A 20,510-nucleotide genomic window follows, 5' to 3' on the forward strand; every position below is an offset into this window, starting at 1 on the left:
GCAGAGGAATACTACCTTTGATGCAAGCTCTATTGTCAGTCATGCACAGTCCTTCTGATTCACCCCTGCTCCTACCCTGATGCACAGTCCTTCTGATTCACCCCTGCTCCTACCCTGTGCGCCACCGCAATGATAGATGAGGAAGGCTGGCAGATGTGAATATTTCCTTGGGATGAGCACGGATGCTCTGTTTCTCAGTGTCAAGCAGAAAGGCCATTTATACCTATTGAAAGAACAACCGTGTGGACATTAACGCACGTACACACAAAATGTCCATGAGTATTCGCTTACTTTTACAAATGAGTTTGCTCCGGCTGCAGTCACGCCCTACATTTGTTTGCTTTTTGCAAACATTGGAGCAGGCAGGCTTTACTCTAGTGACAGCAAACGGCCCACTTTAAAAATCATGTGCTCATATGCTTTCAGGTAGTGAACTGTCAGCTTACCTCTAGAGTGATGAGTGCTGGGAGAGATGGCTTTGCACACCTTTCTCACCTCCCTTGTGCAGGCAAAGGAATCGGCCCAGGAGTTGGCCCAACCTTCTGCAAATGGTGGTGGGCATACATATGCAACATTTACACACCTGTGAAACTGGCAAGAGAAAACCAAACTGCCCTAGCCAGGAAGCTGTACAGTATCAATAAATCAAGCATTGCATCAAGAATGCTTTTTGTCTTCGAAAAGAACTCACTGTCTTTTATAATTCCATAGTAACATTTCTCTCCTCTCTAATCCTGAATGAATCCAAATCCCAGTGATGTCTTCATCTCTTCTTCCCTATTCTTACTTCAGCTCCAGAAATTGTCTCTACAAAGCAAACCATTTTTAGCACATACACAAGTCCATTTCTGTTAAGTGGAACCTGAAGTAAAGGTTAAATTTTAATTACATGCTTGAGTCCCATTGCATTCACATGTTTGAAGTTAAGCACAGGCTTGAGTACATGGTTTAAGGGCTCGAGGGTTTAACATTAATCCAGTCAGGAGGCAAAAACAATGCTGTGTGTCTGTGACGAGGTCTATTGCATTGCTTGATCCCACCTATGCACCCCTGCTCCAAATGTCAAGTACTTGAAGCAGACTGTATATGCTTAATGAACAGCATTGCCCAAGGTAGATTTTTTTAAAAAAATAGGGTGCCTAGAAAAAAAATTGCAGTCTGCTGGTGGACCTTCCCAAAGCTGACAAGGAAATGAATTAGCCAAGTAAATAATTCCTTGAAAAATTCTTACTGCTAATTGTGCCAACCCTTACTTACCCTTAGCGCTGATGTGGAAGTGGACTCAAAGAGTGGGGATGGATCTGTCACCAAGCTGAGAAGGAGTTTAAAAGATCTTCAATCAGAAACTTTTGTTTTTTAGATGAATATAAATTGTCACAGGTACAAAATGTCATTTCCTGAAGTGAAAGCTACTCTCATCCCTATCTCAGAGCATTCCAACATACAATAATATGTGTCTTAATTATGGTGTTTCAGCACAAAAGGCACAGAAAATTCACTTTTCAGAGTTGTATAATCAAGTTGCTCCACCTTGTTATTAGGCATGAATGGCAGTCAGTGCTCCAGGGAAGCCTAAAATTGAAAGAGCAGCGGGTGGGGAGCAGTGGGTCAGGATGGGTATACATTTAGGAGAGCTGTGTGGGGAGTCCAGAACTAGAATAGCGGGAAGTGCTGTAAATTGGATTGAACACATTGCTAGTGGACAGGGTGAAAGATTATACAGCATTTGTCTGTGTGACCGTAATGAGCTTTTTTCCCATAAAAGATTTGGGGAGAAAGTACCACGTATGAATAGGGCCCCTTTAAGAAGCACTTTTAAAAGAGCTCATTTTTTATTCCAATCATGTATATGCCTCAGCAAGACTGTAGCCAGATGCTTGTAGATCTGAAGAAAACAGCCCAATCCTTTTCTTATCATCTACCAGAGATGACAGACTTTAAAAACTCAATGGCACTTTCGATAACTTCTAACAAGAACTGGGACTTGCCTGGCTCCATTTGTCTGGTCAAGGCTGTATTTCTGCGATTTATCCCATGGAGATTTTCAGCAGAACCTTACACTTACTGTCTAAATTAATGATATTCCTTTCTTTTTGCCATGACAAAAAACACTCTGCATTATATACATTATGCTAAAGTTTTTGTCGTGGACATATTCTGTAAAAGCTTTTTCAGCTTCATCATTTTGACAAGCTGATTCCATTAAATCCTTCCCAGTGATCACTTCCTTACGGTGCAGATGGGGAAGGTTTTTTGCTTGTGCAAATTTCCCGTCTTTGAAGCTGAAAAACAGCGATCATCTGCCAGGTTACATGGTATATCTTACCACCACCTTGTCCTCACAAAGACATATTTTGAGGAAACATACCTGTTTTCCATATAGTTTTCTTAGTAAATACTCCACTCATAAGTTGAGTCTGTAACTTTTCTTGGGGGCTTCTTTAGGATGACAACATGACCTTAGCTCATAAAGCAGGTAGGTTGGTCTGTTAATGTCCATGTGCATTAAAAAGCTCTGGATACAGAAAACATTTCTCTCCTCAGTATTTTTCATCACTTCACCTGCACTGAAATGGAAATTGCTGGATGCTTTGAATAAGGAAACCCACTAGTTATTCTCGAATACATGGTTAACCTAAAGTCCTCTAGAGAAGGTTCATGGCAGTATGGTGATACCTTTGCCAGGTACCTTGTGCTGCAAGAGATACCAGAGGGGTCTGGGCAAACACATTGTCTCTGATCTTGCCATAGTGACAAGTGCTAGATGCTGATGATAAAAGCTAGACCTGATAAATGATAGAGTTGATAATGAAAGAAAAGGATTCTTAATTTTTAAATACATCCCCTCACAACTTCTGAGGAAGTGAGTTATTTTAATCTCAATTTTATGGCATGAGGAAACTAAGATTTTGTAACTAAAGCAGATAGGAGTCTTCAGGGGGGAACAAGATCCCACAAAACCCGCCTTTTTTTTCAAGGTAAGCTTTTTATCTGCCTTTGCTACAAACAAACATGGTGCAGAGATACCTCTTTGCCTCATTCTTAATGAAGCCAGTAGAATTTTTCATGCCAGCCTCAGTGATGCCACCAGACATTTTGAGTGACTGTGAGAGCAGAGTACCATTGCATACAGCCTGCTTTTGAATAAAAAGAGAAACAAAATCTATCTGAGTAGGCTAACAAGAGTATCATATGCATCTCATAGGCTTTAATTTTTTTTTTTTTTTTTTTTTTTTTTGCTTGCTTGCTAATAACTTCACTACCCTTCTTTTACCAGAGCGTTTCCACAGATACATGTATTTCTCAAGCTGACAGCTTTCTGATCCTCAAGACCAAAACTGAATAGCTGGCTATCTCAGCTTCCCTTCTTATGTGGAGTTTATCTCCCTCATTTAAAACAGCAAAAGCTCTGTCTGCGTACACAGACCATTATCCTGGTTGAGTTGTTAAAGTTAGTGTAATGCTGACTTTATTTTTTGTTACAGTTCTGAACAAAATGTTTCCTTTGAAAGGTCTCAGACCTCTATCCTCCCAACTCCTAATCACAGTAATAACTAACCTCAAGGAGTCATTAGTGAAGACTCAAACAATATCCTGTAACAAGTCAGCTATGAAGAAATTGGCATAGTTTATCTCTTTGATTCATATTCTTGTGAAAATAATAGGTTGCAAAATAAAGCTAACATTGCTCTCATGCTATACAGTATCCCTTGGATCCAAGTCTTTCCTCCCCACCCACTTGTCTCCCAATGCAACATTGAATATAGCTCTGCAATTGCTTCCAAGACAGGGTCCATCTATACAAGTGACATGTTCTTAAACTGTAAAGCCAATTTATTGTGCTGCTTCTTACACTGACTCACCTATAAACCTCTTTTTGATTGCTCTCACTTGTTGCATTTTTAGATGAGCTAGGAAAACAGTATGTTTATTTTCAAATCCAACCTGTAAAGAATGGTTTACTTTTCTGAAGTGAACAGATGCAGTGAACTATGTAAACTGGGTTTGGATAAGTTCTTGGAATTCTTTGCTTCTGATTTTGTTTTGTCAAATGGACACATGCTTTGCAGGAAGGCTGATAAATAACCTGAACTCTGCCTCATCACTAAGAGACTTGTAAACTCTCTGTGTCTGCTGTTTGGTTTGGCTTCAGCAATCAAAGGGATCAGCTTTTCTTCATTGAAAAGAGTATGCAGGTGGCTTTTCAGGTTTCTTTAGGGATTTGATGTGGTTCAGGCTCTAAACTGAGCATCAAAACATGCCAGTTCATTTCACAGTTCTGCTTTAGTATTGATCAGCTTCAAGATCAGTTTAGTTTTCTTTTTTCATTGCATAAAATGAGAATAAGGACAATTTCCCCTATAAAGCAAAAGATAACATTCAACTCATTGACGTGTTTTTCTTATTAGTGAATAAAAATCTCAAGACTATGCATATTGAACTCTAGAGTTTCAAGGATGTATTGGATGTATTAGCATTAAAACTTAGAGTTAGGGACAAGATCCTATAAAACAGCATCAGATTTGATGTTAAGAGGGATCAGGTTCAGTGATGAGACTTCATCCTTGACTCTTCATCCCATCTCCATCTAAAAGAAAATGTGTCACAAAACTAACAGCGTGCTATACAGTACACTCTTCCCATACCAAATATAAAACAGAGAGTATTGTTCCCAGAAGCAGTTTTAGTGGATCTTTATGAAGTAGTTTTGATTTATTTTAATAGGTGTAGAGTGAGAAAGAATAAATCCCCAAATATTGATTTTTAGAAAAAAAAGTTGGTTCTCTTTCTGCAAAACAGAAAAAGCACATATTTAGTCTGTCTTTGTAGATGTTGAGGGCTTAATACTTCATACAGTGGTGCAGCTGCATAACCCTGGTGACTTCAAGAGATCTGCAGAGGTTTAAAGGCAAGTGAACTACTTTTGAAATCCTTTTAGTCTTGTTCCAACTCTAGCATACAGTCACAAGAACACAGTTCATGTTTGAAACAGTACAAATTGTAAAAAACAGAGCACAAACCATATGATACCTTACCTTCAAGGATTTGCTGCTCTTGTGTATGATACCTGCCAGCTTAGCATTTCTATATATGTCTTCTTATTGTCACGTGGTTTCTTTACTAAATAGGCAGTCAGGAAAATATCCTGACATTTTCTTTAAATGATTGTGATTATAAATTTGACTTCCTTATACTTTTCCATAATGATCTCACTGACTCCTGATTTAACAGACACCCTCAGATTCAAGTGCTAAACCACCTGGCTCCCACCAAAGAAAGCAAGCTGGATTTTTCAAGCCCAGTGCACCCTCTTCTCCTGGCCTCATGGTACTTACAAACTCAGTCATTGCCCTTTAGTACTGATCTCCAGTGCCATCAAGGAAACATGATATATCGGACTACTTATGTCCCAAATCAAATGTTATTCAGATGTTAAAATGAAAGAAATATTATGGAGAGTCAGCGTGTCTCAGTTTGGAAATAAATTACACAATCTGTGCTGGAGTGTCATGGCTCTTGGGACCACAGAGGATCCAAAGATACCATTTGGAGAAGTGATCACAACACCACTAGATTTATCAGAACATATTAGAGGAACATCAATATACACAAAAAGTAATAATTAACAATAGAAAGCTTTCAAACAATAACTCATTTTTCAGGGTCACTGCCTTACATCAGTAACCTATTTGTATGTATCACTAGATTTTATAACAATTCTCTCATTAATAGTAGACAAACTTCACTAATTTCTATTATGAATATGGATGCATATAGTTCTGGCACTGAGGCTGCAAACTTCCAAGCAAGGAAGCAGCGTTGCTGCTTATCTAGCTTGCAGTAAGGAGAACATGACTTGACACAGCTGTGGTGTAAGTAAACTGGTTTAACTTGTGAGCTTCCAGCTCAGCCACGCTGTCAGTACACAGAATTCACCTCCAAGCCTGAGCAGAGCTGCAACCTATTTTTCAGGGTATGATCCTGATCCCAACAGAATATAGGTATATTTTATGTATATTTAAGTAGATATGTTTTCTTTTTTCTTCTATTTCAAGTTTTGAAGCTGTAGGTTCCAAGTGCAAAGAAAAACCAACACAAAATATTTTATAAAATGAAAATTCCCAAACTGTTTATGAACCACAAAGCCAGTTCTTCCGGTCAGCATTTGTCTACCTTTTTCCTTCTTTTCCAAGAGTGAACAGGGAACAGGCTGTAAGCTGGATGGGGACAACCCAGTCACCTTGCATCCACCATCTTTTCCAGGGCCAGTTTTGCTCCTTTACTATCTGTTGATGGGAACGCACATGATCACGCAGGGAGGAAGGGGCATCAGGGATGTTGGAAGGTGACAGACAGGAGCAGGCAGATGTTGCCACCAGAGTGGGAACCTACAGTACAGCCCCATTGGGCAGTCAGAAGTGGGCAGTACAAGTTCTTTTGTCCATGGCCACCTCTTTCCAAGTATTCTCTTTCCCATAATTAATCCCCCCAGCACCCAAGAAGCCTCCTTGTCCATGCCCACCTCCAAGGACGAGGTGGACAGCAGGGCAATGGCAGTGCCATGGCACTGGGAAGGGGGGTGGTAGGCACCTTCCCTCTGCCAGTAGGGTGGGCTGCATTATCATGATAAGGTGAGCAGGAACATCCTGCTTTGACATATACTTACAAATTCCTCAGACATCATCACTGGTTAGGGTTACTGAGAGTAACACCACTTCAGGCTATCTTTAAGTCAAGATGCAAGGTGAAAATGCTACGTTTAGATTAAAAACAAGAACATATTTAACTTTTCCTCAGACAGACTTTTTGCTGGTTTTGCTCTTGCCCTCAGCCACTTAAAGTAACTGCTGGTGAAGCTGCTGCTTCCAGACAGGGTTCCTGCTCTTCTTCTAACAATGTTTTCCTCGGAGGTGATTTGTGTGGAGACTTTTTTTTGACTGAAGCTCTTCTTAGGGAGCTGGAGACCTCTCATGGATGTTAATTAGAGTTAATTTTGCAGATACACGAGATTCCTTTTCTTATTTCATCTATTTCATTGCTTTCACTAAGAAAAGCTTGTGGGGCTCGGTTTGGGCTGAGTTACTTGTGGAATGAGTCAGCTCCTCGACTTGATGTCTTTGAATCAGCTTACTTATACATGAAAGTCCAAATTTTGATTGGATTAATTTCTTTTGTCTTATCAAAACATAGTATTATACAGCCTTTCTGGCAAGCAGTGTGTGCTGAAAAATCTATTCAATCAAGATTTTTTTATTTTCTAGTTAAGGGGCTGAGTAGCTCCTGGTTTATAAAGACTCCTTTTCCCTGTACATGTTTCATAATTCGAAGAAGACCAGGCTATCATTTTAGCTATTCTAATTACAACAACAAAAAAAGGTCTCCTTTTACTACACTTCCTGTTCGAAGGTTAACAATAATACTAAATAGTTACGTATATACTAATTAAAGAAAATAAAAGCTATGGCTATATAATTCTTTATGATAAAAAAATTATCTTCAGAATTTATAATAAAATAAACTGCAAGGTTTTCTGTATTCAGGTTTGAGAGAGGAAAAAGTTTTGTGTTATCTTTTGAGGACTGTAGCTTCTAAACAAACTCTCCCTTTGGAAAATGAGTGATGGAAACATTATTAATAAATTTTTGTTTCAAAATTGTTCTCAAGTCATCACTGCATTCTTCACAGAACTACAGGCTGGATTTTTATTTCATAAAAATGAGCATGTGCACTGGTAGGCGAGTAGCTGTTTTTAAAATTCTTTAATGGTACATAACCAAAATACACATGTACGTGTGTTCAAACATATACAGACATACCTTAATTCTAATGGGTGTACAAAATTTGTCATTTTTTTCAAAGATAATTTTTTGCATTATCCAATATCATAGACTAGATTTGATACATGACCCTTGAATTGGCCCTCAATTTGAAGTATCCTTTCCCATTTCTGCTTTCTCCTTCACTGCAATAAGCTGTCAGTTGTAAAACCACCTCTTCAGTTCATCCCTTTCCTAGCACTAACTCAACAGAGTGATGTGCATTTCCCCTCTCACTGGTGAGAGCAGCCAGCCCTTCTCTTCTAGTCTTGTATGGACGAATGAATTCACACAGACAAGGGCCACTCCAGGGAGCCATCCCACTTCTAGTAGCTGAAGATGCAGGGAAATAAAGGAAACCTTCCCCATAGCCCTTTGGTAAGGTTGATTTCAAAGGGATCAGGACCTGGCCTCTGCTGAGGTCAGGATTTGCAGAAGCACAATTCTCTGGTGAGCCATTCGGACCATTTCTGTGCTGTGAGACACTGAGGAGGTGTCATTATCAGTCCCCAAGCAGACACAGTTGTGTGGTGAGGTTTTTTAATACAGGTGACAGTGAAATTCCAGATATTTTTGCTGCTAAAGGAGGTGTTCACCTCAAGTAACATGACCACAGTGAAAGAAAAAGGGAAAATGAGAACCTGAAGATTATATTCCTCTATATGTTGCCATGTCACTTTTGCTGATGGGGCTTCTTAACCCAGCCTGTGACATCTGTGGCTAAGGTGTTGTCATATTTCTGATATGCTAACATAACATTTGACTGCCTTCCTTTGCATTCTTGTAATTAACTCCTAGTATTAAAGCAGTTTCCATTTCTGAATTCCTCAGCAAGCTGATTGAAAGGCTATTTAATTGCATAGCATTGCCAAGAAGCATGTTAAGTGATTGCTGTCTGTAGTAAGAGTTAATGTGAAAGTAATAGGGAATATCACAGGGACTAAGATTTTGCTGGCCATTAGCAGAGGTGACTTCAAAAAGCAAATGGTAATTAGTATAGGTTCCACTGAACCAAGTCTCCATCTGCTGCTAGTCACTGAATTTTGAGATGTTTTCAAATGAAAGATTTGCATGTATTTTCCTGCATTCTCCATGGAAAGGACATTTAGAGGGAAAAGGGTATAAATCAACAAATAACAACGTAACCTGCAGAAATATAAATCTATGTAGATTAATCCATGTTTCCTAAATTGCATACTAGATTGTAATTCAATCAAAGGGTTGGGGTCTTGTGACGTTTATGAACATTTATGGATAGTAGGAGCACTTAGATTAAATGTCAAACCTGGTATTCAGTGTAGAGTCACGTATTACTGTTGTTCATTAATATATAAAAACAACAATAATATCCACTGAAATCCTCAATTTAATTTTGCTGTAATCTGTCTCTGCTGTGTCAGAGATGCAGTGCAGCCTCTCTGCCCCCTCAGACCGTTCACAGGGCTCCAGAGGGCTTCACAGAGTCTCCTCTGTCACTCTGTTCCCCCAGCATGGCACAGGCTCCATTTGGCCCCTTCTGAATGGAGGAGTTACTCAGCAAATTATTTTCTTCATCTACCCCTGGGATTAAATTGTCATTTAGATACCTAGCAGGTGTTGTGCATCCAGAAACAGAGGGGTGACTATTACTTATAGCAGAGATTATATATGATATATTATATATGATAAAGCTGTGCTCATTTTTGGTTCTATATTGGTAAAGGGTGAAAATGTTTTGAGGCAAAAGCAGTCAGTTTAGGATTATCTGTATCCATTGCCATTTCTCCTGCTTAAAGCAGTTCATAATCTGCCTGCTTCTTTCCAGTCTAGAGGCTGGAGGCATAACATCTCTCATCTTGGTAGTGCATGACATCATTCAGATCCTAAATCACTTTGCAGAAATCTAGCAGAATCACTGTCCCAATTTACTGCTAGGAAAATGGTACTTGAAGCAAGATTACTCAAAAATTAGTGAATCAATTGTAAGAAGCAACTGAATGCATATTGCAAAAATTACTTTGGCACCTAATGTTAATTTAATTGAAAGTAAGTAGCACTTGAGATAACAAAGGTAAAATATTCTCAAGTCTTCTGGTGCTTTACAGCCAAAATTTCACTGACTTCCAATGGACTTCGACATGAATGCTGAAGTCACCTTCAAAAATTGTCATTAGCCTCCTAAATCGATTACCTGCTTATAGAATGTAACTCATCTGACTGGATATCACCATCTTAACTCCCCATAAACAGAAATTCTTCCGTGTTCAAGGAACCTTATTCTCATTAAACTTGAAGGCAGGTAGATTCCTAAAGATCCTTAAATTTTAACTCTCTTGTCTCTTAGGTTTTGTGCTTTAAATGAAATTTATTCCCATATCAAAGATAGAGAAAGTGGACAGAATCTAGCCACAATGAAACAAGGGCAGATTTAAGATTAGCCTCTGGCTATCCTGTCTGATGGCAAAACAGCTTCCAAGTAATAATGATTAATTAACAGTAGGAATTCAATATGAAAAAGATCAGTGGGTTCTCTTTGTCCGCCCCACTAAATAGAGCCATACCAGGTTGAAAATGAGTGACATAATTAGAGATAGGTAATCATTCCCTTACAACACAGAGATGTGGGGAAAGCAGTTAGCTTTCTTAGTCTTCATTTTTTATGGTACTGTATAATAGTATCTTGAAGAAATCTACTGTGTTAATCTACTGTAATTAGGTTAAATATGTCTCTAGTGACAAACAGCACCATATGATAAAAAAAAGTTTCACCCCAGCATTTTAATGTTTCAAGTTCTGCTTACCATTTTAATTAAATCAGCATGATTGCACAGTGCAGCAAGAACAGAATTTGCCCCACTTCTCTCCTGCATACGTGTTCTGCAGTTATCTAATCTGGAATGAATCATAGTTTACTCAGATCTTGTTCTTCCAATACTTTACATGAAAAGTTTTGTTTTCATGTATGCTCTTTTGAACAAAACTGGTAATCAAGTGTCCAGACCAATTGCGATCATTAGAAAAAAATTGTTTCAGTTTTGGTGTTTTGCCAGGTTCTAGTTTGCAGCTTCCACTATATTGTTCCTAATTAAAATTATCCTACAGTTTTCATTAGGTGCAATGGTCTTCTTCATTTCTTATACCAAATTTAATGGTAATGTTAGTATAAGTCATTACTCAACACCTCCAGAGTCTCAGGACATGATTTATGGAATTCTTTGGCATCCCAGTCATCAAAGCTGCTTGACACTTTCCCATAACTGAACTTGTTTTATGTTGCTTATAACACAGCCAAAATCTAACCATTCAGCCTAAATTTTTTCATTCTGTACATGTTTTTTTGGCTTTTTTACTTTGTTTTTGTTTTGTGTTTTATTTTGTTGTGTTTGGTTTTTTTTTTAACTCTGGGGCTCCAAGACACATTATTTAGCTTAGATGTCTTTTCTCAGGTTCTTCCGTGGTATGCTCACTCTCTCCCGTCTGCCCCAAACTCTGAAAGGAGTACTACCCAGTCACCAGCTTATAATAGTCCCTCACATATAGTGTCTTTCACATTAATCTATAGGCCTCGTGACTAAATCTTCAGGAGCAATGTTAAAGTAAAATACAGGATACATGCTTAGCAAATAATTTTTTTCCACCAAGAGAACTTCCCTGTTATAGTTCATCAAAATAATCGATTCTTCAAAGTAAGATAACCTGCTCTCCACTGTCCTGATCTTGCCCTTCCCTTCATCTTATGGAACTTCAGCTTTTCAGTCTGGGCAGAATCTGTAAGGTCTTGTATCTCATGCAAATCATCCTTATGTGCAGGAGCAGTCAGCTTCTTTAAAGAGAAATATGCTCTTAAACAGGGCCTCTCTGAGTGGTCTATCCAAAGACATGCTTATAGCATCTTGTTTGCTGCCCTGTTATTTATGATGGTGCCTGCTTTTCACTTTTTTTTTTTTTACTTTTTTTTACTCTTTTTTACTGTATTTCTTCCACCTGTCTTTCTGGACAAACCACTAGATATACACATATGCTTCCTCTCACACTCTACTGTACCAGTTCAATAATTGTCACAAAAAATAACTGTATCTCTGGACAGATTCTCTGTCTGCCTTTCTTCATCTCCTGTGACAACTCCTCACTTTTCCTTCACTATCTCAACTTAGTTTAGTATTTTCCTGAATATTTTTAATCAATTTGTGGAATGATGGACCTCATCTCTCCATGTAACTGGGTAAGAAACAGTAGGTGAGGGCCTTGTCTTGACTGAAGTACAGTGATCCCATGGTCTTTGTGCACCATGCTGCTGGTGCCCTGATAGCAATCTTTTGGAAAACGCTGTCTGGTCTGACTACCTGAATTTTTTACAGCATGGTGAAGGCATGTGATTTGTAGGAGTGATTTGTAGGTTTGAAAATTTGGGGGTACTCTGCCTTTGATTTCTGTGTCCAACAGGAGCTGTACCTTCTTGTTACAGTTCAGAGTATCAGGCTTTGATTGATTTTGTTTATTACTTCATTCCAGGTTATTATGATTTGGAAAATGTGTTGGCAATAAAGCTTATATACTCCATATTAGACATGGGAAACTAGATCTGTAGTCTACCAAAAGTTTGTGATCCTTCAGCCATTCCACTTTGATGCAGCCATTTTTTTTTCCTTAGGGGTCTCAGGGTAACAAATCTGTCAAGTTCAAAAGATACTGTGTTGACAGAAGGAACTAAGACAACACAATTTTTTATGTGCAGCTATCAGCCGTAATGTAAGCAGCCTCAGCCCTAATAATATGCCTAACCCCTCTTCTGTGAAGGTCAGGATCAAGCAGGCGAGTTCTGTTTCAGAGGCCTGTATCATCTGGCATGACTGCTAAGAAGGATGCCATTCAAATCTGGCAGTGTTTTTGTGATAAGAGCATTTGTCCATGGGAGCCACAAGCCTATTTCACGGAGGCTGTTGAACAGCCACCAGAGGATATTTAGTCTCTGCTGGCTTGGAATTATCCCAGGACTAAATGACTCCTCAGCCATCACCATTTTTCTCAGCTACATAGTTTTGGGGTCAGGTAATTACAAAACTTTCAAGATTTATACAGTTTGTGAATTTAAAACACTTCTTTTTTTTTCTCTTTCCTGTGGGAACTGCTTACCATCTGTGAGTCTTCTCGATCTCTGTTTTATAGTTGTGTCATTTAGAATGTTTTATTGCCACCTAATTTCCATTTTTCTTTCTCCCTTTTCTTCCTAGATCACTCACAACGAGTTTGCGGCCTTCCTCTGAAGGAACCTTTCCTGTCTCTTGTGTGAGTAGTTATAACAAACATTTTACACTTTTCGTAGATGTGAATTCTGCTTTTTGTTCAAGTTCCATCCAAGTCAGCCCAGAGCCCTTTTAAACTTCTCTGGTGTTCCCTCTGGCCACAAGACTCAGCACTGAGCTCTTACTCTAAAGTGACAGTCTGGGATTTTAATGCAATCTCAGCTCATGGGACTTGGACTTAGTTCTGTGATCTTGTGAGACTGATTGACCTGGAACTTATATGTGCATTTCTGGATGACAATATGGAAATTTTTTGTTATAGATGAGGATATATATGTTGTGGTGGGCATTATGCTGTTGAGCTCCAATTCAGAGTAAAGCATGCAGTATTCCATGATGCTCAAGCATGAACCAAAGTACAGTCAACTAGCATTTCAGCCTGTCCTTGCTGAAATCTGAACTTCACAGCATGGGACCCTTCCTTACCCAGTCCTTTGTGCTGTCCTAGTACTGACGTGCTCTTCTTATCTGGGTAGATTCAATATTCTGTATTCTTGTTGACATTTAACAATATCAGGATTAAAATCTGTTGGTTGTTTCTTTGGAAAATGGTCTGTAGTGCTCTTTTGATATCTGAGGGTTCTTTTGTTGCCTGATTTCATTCGAGTTTGGCTGTTGCTGTATAAGTTGTCAACTCAGTGACTTTCTTAATTGAGAAAAATGTATTAATCTGTATTAACCCAGATAATTGTGTTTTTTAAGATCTAGAACAGGAAGAATTAAAATTTTCATGGTTTAATTTTCCTCTCTTGGGGAGATAGGGAATGTAACTTAGGGAGAGATTGTTTTCATTTGGTTTTTAGTTTTGCCAGGTTCTGACATGTGATGGTTTTGCATATTTGGAAAAAAGGTTTGCATTTTGCTAGAATTCCTTCATACATATTTGGCAGTGAAATCTAGTGGGTTTTAGTCAATGATGCCTCTTGTTGTGAAATAAAGGGAAATACAGTACTGCCACTTGAAAATTTTTACTATAGTTAAGACAGACCAAAGTTTTCCAAATGCCCACCAGCCTTTTAAATCAATGTTTTGGGATGTTCAGTTTGGAACTATTTAGTGAAAATTAAAAATGATGAGGACTTTTAAATTTAGGTTTAGAATTCCATGTCCAAATGTGCCTGGACTTTGTGTTACTTTAGATCTCAATTTTGTAATTTAAATTCATGTTTCCTACCCATTCAGAGAGGAAAGTAGATGACTGTTAAACTGCTGCCTGAAATTAAAAAAAAAACCCCAAAACACAAATACATAGCACAGTAATAAAAATAGTTCTTTCATATTTGGGAGTGGAATTAAATGTAGGGATTTATGTTTAAGTTGTATTTTGATTGCTGGGATTTCTTCAAAGGAATGCTAAAGTGCAAATGGACAGTCATAATTTTTTCAGGTGCATGGCGGAAGGAGGTTTCTTTTACTGATAGGAGACTTAAAATATGTGACTTTTAACATTTGAAGTTAAAACACTACTTCTGCAGTGCAGAAAGAAATGGCACACCTTCTTCTCCCCTACCCTTTGGGCAGGAGCACAAGATATGCTGCAGGGACTGCGAAAGGTGGTATGACAATGCCAGCTACCAAGGAGATGTATTTGAGGTGACCTATCATGCCTCTGGTGTTCCCATATTTCTTTCTTTTCCCCTTTGCCTTTCATGATGAGGTGTCCCAAATCTGTAATTTACAACCTGCTGTTCCAGTTTTGCTCTGATATATTTGCTACAAATAAGCAGTAGTCTATGCGCATGCATAGCTCCCCGTGGCAGTGTCAGACCCGTGAGATGAGGCGAGGGGAGGCCCTCACAGAATGCAACATGGCTTACGTCTAATGTGACATTTATTTGACTCAGAAAGGCAATTGATTAAAGTCCCATCAGACCTTTGCCATCATGTATTATGTATTTATCCAGCAGGGGCGGTTCATAACAGCCCCTGACAAATCCTATTATTTTTGTTGCAGAACTTCATAGTATTGATAAAAAATGTTAATGACGCTCGGGGACGTGAAGCGCGTACCACTTATGTTAACGCTTCCTTCAGCAGTGGCAAAATCACTTATGTCTGTGGCAGGAGCTGTGTGCCTTCATTTGCACAGACACCATTTATCATTATTCTACCTCTGGAGTGTGAGGTGATGTAGGTGGAAGCAACAAGCTGGCTTCCTGGTAGGTAGGCAGAGAGAAACCCATTGCTGAGATCCCCCGTCTACAGCACTTTGCTTAGCGACCGGGCATAAGTCATTTCCCATCTGTCTGCCTTTGTTTGTTAACTTGTAAAATTAGAGTCAGACACTTTCTTGCTTCTTTAAGTCAGGCTTCTTCCACAGCTGGGAGTTGCTTTGTGCTACTCCATTCCCAACTTAGCGGGCTTCACAGGAGCCTCGCTTTATTTCATACATGTGTGTAAAGTTTGTGTTGTTCATCCTGGTCCTCTCCTTTCTCTCTGGAAGATAGGTTCCTCAGGCCACTGATCCTCTGAATTCTTTTGCTAACAGAAAAAGTAGAATAGGGACAATTTTGCAACAGAAGCTGTGAGTGTTATCTGTCAAGCATGTTTCTGATCTGGAGATAATAATTGTTTGTTGTGTCCTCTGCCACAGTACCCAACCCTGGGCTCTCTTCTCATATCCCTATCCACAACTTGCTGGTGATTCAGGAGTCTTCCTCCTCCTCCAGGTTAAAGACTTATCTCTCTGAGTGTGTGGCATTAAGGTTTTGGAGGTAAAAGGATTTCATGGATCTTTTCTCAAAACAATATTCCCCCGTAAGAAAAATACAAATCATCTCTGTTCTTGAATGTCACCAGGAGTTAGAGAGAAGCAAGTAGATTCTTTGTAAAAAAAAAACCTTCTCAAGGAAGAATCTTCCAAGCAATCTTGAGCCTTCCTATGGTGTTATCAACAGTATGTAACAATATCAACAATAATAATGTATTTTACAGTAGGAAAGGCAGTTACAGTAGGATAAATAGCTACAGCAGGATAGCTTTACTTCCAGAGCACTGTCCATTCAGATGGAAACCATACAATATTAAAGAGTTATCTGCTGTTAGCTTTGGTAAGTGCAAATCAGAAATGCATGAAAGTGATCCAGATACAAGGAAGTTGCAAGACATGTTAACCTAATTCCGTGAACAGCTGTCTATTTCCTTGAAACAGTTTTCTGATGTAAGTGGGTTGTACTGAACTCCAGCATCATTCCTGTTAGATTCAGCATTGGTTCTAATTCTGGTTATTTAACATTCTTTTTTTTAAAAAAAAAAAAAAAAATGGGGGGGAAAAAAGTAACATTTATTCTTCAGCTTCATGGAGACATATTTAGTCAAGTAATGATGACCTAAGGGAAGCTGAGCAGCATCTAACTGATCTCATCATAGTTATGAGAATCATTCATCATATGGTCAGTGATTTGTGTGTCAAAAGACCCCCAGCAGTGTTCCAGCCTGCCAGTTACCAGCTTTTGAGAATGTGTATTCACTTCTGCAGACATGATGATGCTTGAATAGTTTTTGATATGTGTATGTGTCCCCCTGCTGTTGTTGGTACTTGTTCACCACCAAACTGTCATCTGTTAGAACTCTGAACCATCATTGTGAAATAACTAATTAGCAGTGTCTGAATCCCTTTATTTGGTTAGCGTGCTTAGAACTGTTTTGCAGATGAGGAAGAACAGCACTCACTGCTACATCAGGGAGGAGGCATCTTTTCTCTTCTCTGGTTTCATAAGAAACTCTCCATTACTTCAGAGAAGGATAATAACCTCCAGGTCAAGCTTATACATGAATCAAAAATGAACATTTGCAAAATGCCAGAAAAAGTCTAGATATAATAAGCCTTATGTTTACAATAGCTTTCAAGAGTTAGCATTTTTAAAGAATTATCATATTTAATGTAATAACTACACATGCAAATTATCCTGAAGAATTAGTGATTATGAAAATAAGGAGTGGTTGCAAGGGAATGGTCACATACACAGCAATTTGAGACAGGAAAAGAATGGTAGTTGCCCAGCTTTTGTGTGTCTCCTGAAGGAAACGAATATTCCAAAAAGCGAGAACAACATGGACATGCCCTTAATTTGGAATTTCCAAAGGAGGGGAAATGAAATAGTGAAACAGGATAGAAATAGCAGTAGAGCAGAAATTCTGCTCTGATGTGTTTATAGAAATAAGGCTGTATAACTGGGAATGCATCCTGCGATGAATGTTCTTGAACAAGTGCCACAAATTTATAAGCTTGCTTTTTTATTTGAAGAAATAACCAGCAATAGATTTACATGTGAAAAAAATACCTTCTTTACAAAAAAATCTGATGAGCTTCATGGTTTTATTCTAAAACATCTTTAACAAAAATAGAGGTAATATGCAGAAAGGCATAGAAGTTGCCAGGTTTAAAAAAAAAAAAAAAAAAAGGCAAAATTTTATTCTAGTTTTTCATTCAAGAATTAGTTTGAGTGTCAATGTTGAAATTATTTACCAAATAATAATGTCTGCACATAGCTGTGAAGGTGATGTGTGGATTACAAGAGAGACATGTATGCAGCCTGTTTTCTAATTGCAGTACCTACAAGATATTCACTGAAGTTGTTTGAGATTGATTGGCCAGGCTGACAGCTCAAAATGTCACACCTTTCTGCCCTTATGCTTACTAAAGATCTTTTTGTTGTGTTTATTTTTTATCTTATTATCTTTATACTATGTATTGAATGCAAGGGGTTTTTTTAAAAAGGTAGCAGATTACAGTGGGGGGGGGGAAATAAATAAAAAGGACTTTAAACTAGACAGCTCTGGGAGGGTAATATATTGGATTTAGCTAGAAAAAAAATGGACCGAAAGAAAATGAAACTTTTGTACCCAACACTGGTATGGTTTAATATATTTGTATGGAAAAGCCCATCTTGCTGAATCAGTAGCAGCAGTTCCTACAACATTTTAAGAATCAACCATGAAAATACTAAGACAGTCCAGTTTGTTAGGCCTGAAATCACTGCACAAAATGACACGACTACAGAGTGTAGCTGAGGTTTTCTGAATATTCCCTGTGCAGTTACGGTAAATTATCTTCCAACTTTGGCAAGCACATTGCTGTTCTACTGTTATATCACTGTATGTCTCTTTTTCTGAAATGTATTATCAATTGTTCTCCTTATGCAGAAATCCTTTTTGATGCACTTTGCTTTAACAGCATGTTGTGTACCTGTCTCCGTAAAACAGAGACATCAGATGTAAGATGAAAACAGTACTAAGAGCAAATAGTGCTTGGGGAAGTGGTTGCTCTAAAACTCGATGTCCAGAAATAGGTGGCTTCCCAAGAGTGACCTCTTGATCGAAAGATCACAAATTTCACTATTGAAACAGAGACATAAATATGAACGCTCATGGAGGTCTAAATGCCAAACTGGCTCTCCATGTTAATACTCAGCGTCCTACATGTAGGACACTATGATTGAAAATGAGCTTGTACGAGCCTCTTCTTCTTCTCTCTACCTCTGCCACTTCAAAGGGAAAGGAAAGCTCTATACCATCTAGTTTAGCTGTGTGCCATTGCACAGGTGTACCTGTCAAAACATATGGCTCAGACAATGCTCTGTGAAGGCTGTTCTACCTCTTGACAGGAATGGGATCTTTTAGGTGCAGAATATTCACTATATATTAAGAAGTAGAGTTTTCTTCCTCTGAAGTTCTTGTTCACTGCTACTTCTTTCCCTCAATTTGGAAAACACCATGCTGAATATGATTTGAAATTTCAACCTTCCCAGGTAGTATTTTCACTCTATATGTTTGCATGCCCAAAATATTAGATTTTTGCATACCACCAAAAGCAAATGCTTTTGGCTTTCAATAGTTCTCGCTTTCTCCCATTCCTTTATATTGGCTTTTATGTTTAATAGAATAGCTGTATCAGTTTACTGAATGATGTTTTCTAATGTTTTAGCTTCTTTGGCATATGCTAAACAGCTTGATTTTTCAAAGACAAAATTGAAATCCCAAATTCAAATAGCATACATTTTAAAGGTATTTATGCTTCACCCAAGCACCAAAGTAAGGATCAGTTGAAATATTTGAATTTGGATGTGTGTTTAAACTCCATATTTATCTGTGTTCACTTATCCGGGATGTCTGTAAAAGGGATTAATTGAATTTCACTTTTGCAGTAAATCCACTCTTACATAAAAGACAAAAATTAATGTGTTACATTCTGGATGCTCTGCAATATGCACTGAAGGTTGTGAAGGAAACCTACTATGACTGATCGCCATATAACCAATCCCAAAGAATGATGTGTTTCAGAAACTGTTTTTCAATTTTTGCACTTAATAAATCCTTGAAGTTTTAGTTTTTAGTTCAGATTCCTTGCTGTGACTGTCCATGGATTTAACTTACGCCACAAAAGACTAAAACAAAAATGCAGCTTTTCTTTTCTTTCAGTGGAACTGCATAGAAAGGTAACAGTTTTAGTCATTGAATTACCTGTAGACCGAGGCATGCCTCAGGGAGGATTGTCAGATATCCTATTTTTTTTCTTAACTTTTTGACAATATGCTGTCAGATTATTTCTTTTGGAGCGTGCAAATTAATCTCACATTGATTCCTTCTGCTATGGCTTTCTGTGGCACCGTCTTCACCTTCCATCCTAGCATGACTGTGTGTTGATGCATGTCATCCTGGTACATACAGCATGCCAGTGCAACATCTTTGTCTTGCTAGTGGTGAGCCTGGCTTGTCCTATAGAAGACATTCAGAAAATGTCGTAATCTGAATGGATGAAGAAAAGCATGGAACATGTTTCAGGGAGAAGCAACATTTTTGTAAGTTCTTCTGTTTACCGAGTTATTTGTCCTCCACATCTTATTTCAGCCCCATTTTGTTGGAGACAAGGTCCAGCATTCAGGTGAGTTCCAAGGCATTCAGCAAGCATATTTGTGGATGAATGGGCATCCTGTTCTGTGAAAAAGAATATTTTAAAAGCACAAAAGTGAACTAGATATTTAATTCAATCATACAAGCAAACAGCTGAGACAGTAGTAGCATCTTTGAACTTCCTAAAGGACAGAATCATAGAAGTAATACAGAAACATTACAGGTGAATGAGGTCTGAATATTGTTAATGAACAATTTATTGCAGTTGATTGATCATTTTATGTCTGCTAAGCATACTCCCAATTTTCCTACTCTATCCTCCCTTCCTTTCAGGGGGCCTCATAAAGAAATGTTACCCACTTCATCTAAATCTTATTAGCTAGAAAACATTATTTAGTTTAACTACAGTATTGTGGAAATATAGCCTTCACCTTGCCCAGTAATTCTTTTTTCACCACTGCTCTATCTCCCCCTTCAGATAAGCGTTTGCTCACCTTTCAGTCCTTGTGCAACTCTTCTTAATTAATAATATATGTTGTGATACTGAATCAAATGCTGT

The 20,510-nt window shown here is 38.3% G+C and overlaps 1 protein-coding gene across 1 annotated transcript in view; it reads left to right on the plus strand.

The window, feature by feature from the left end:
- The window catches only part of ZBTB20 (zinc finger and BTB domain containing 20), a 450,959-nt gene that overhangs the window by 319,994 nt on the left and 110,455 nt on the right, over positions 1 to 20,510 (plus strand). Inside the window, exon 6 of the mRNA XM_008498352.2 lies at positions 13,028 to 13,082. The gene's annotated coding sequence lies outside the window, so the exon portion shown is untranslated. The remainder of the gene's footprint in view (positions 1 to 13,027; positions 13,083 to 20,510) is intronic.

The sequence above is a fragment of the Calypte anna genome, chromosome 1, assembly GCF_003957555.1.
Source record: "Calypte anna isolate BGI_N300 chromosome 1, bCalAnn1_v1.p, whole genome shotgun sequence".
In the NCBI taxonomy this organism is placed as follows: Eukaryota; Metazoa; Chordata; class Aves; order Apodiformes; family Trochilidae; genus Calypte; species Calypte anna.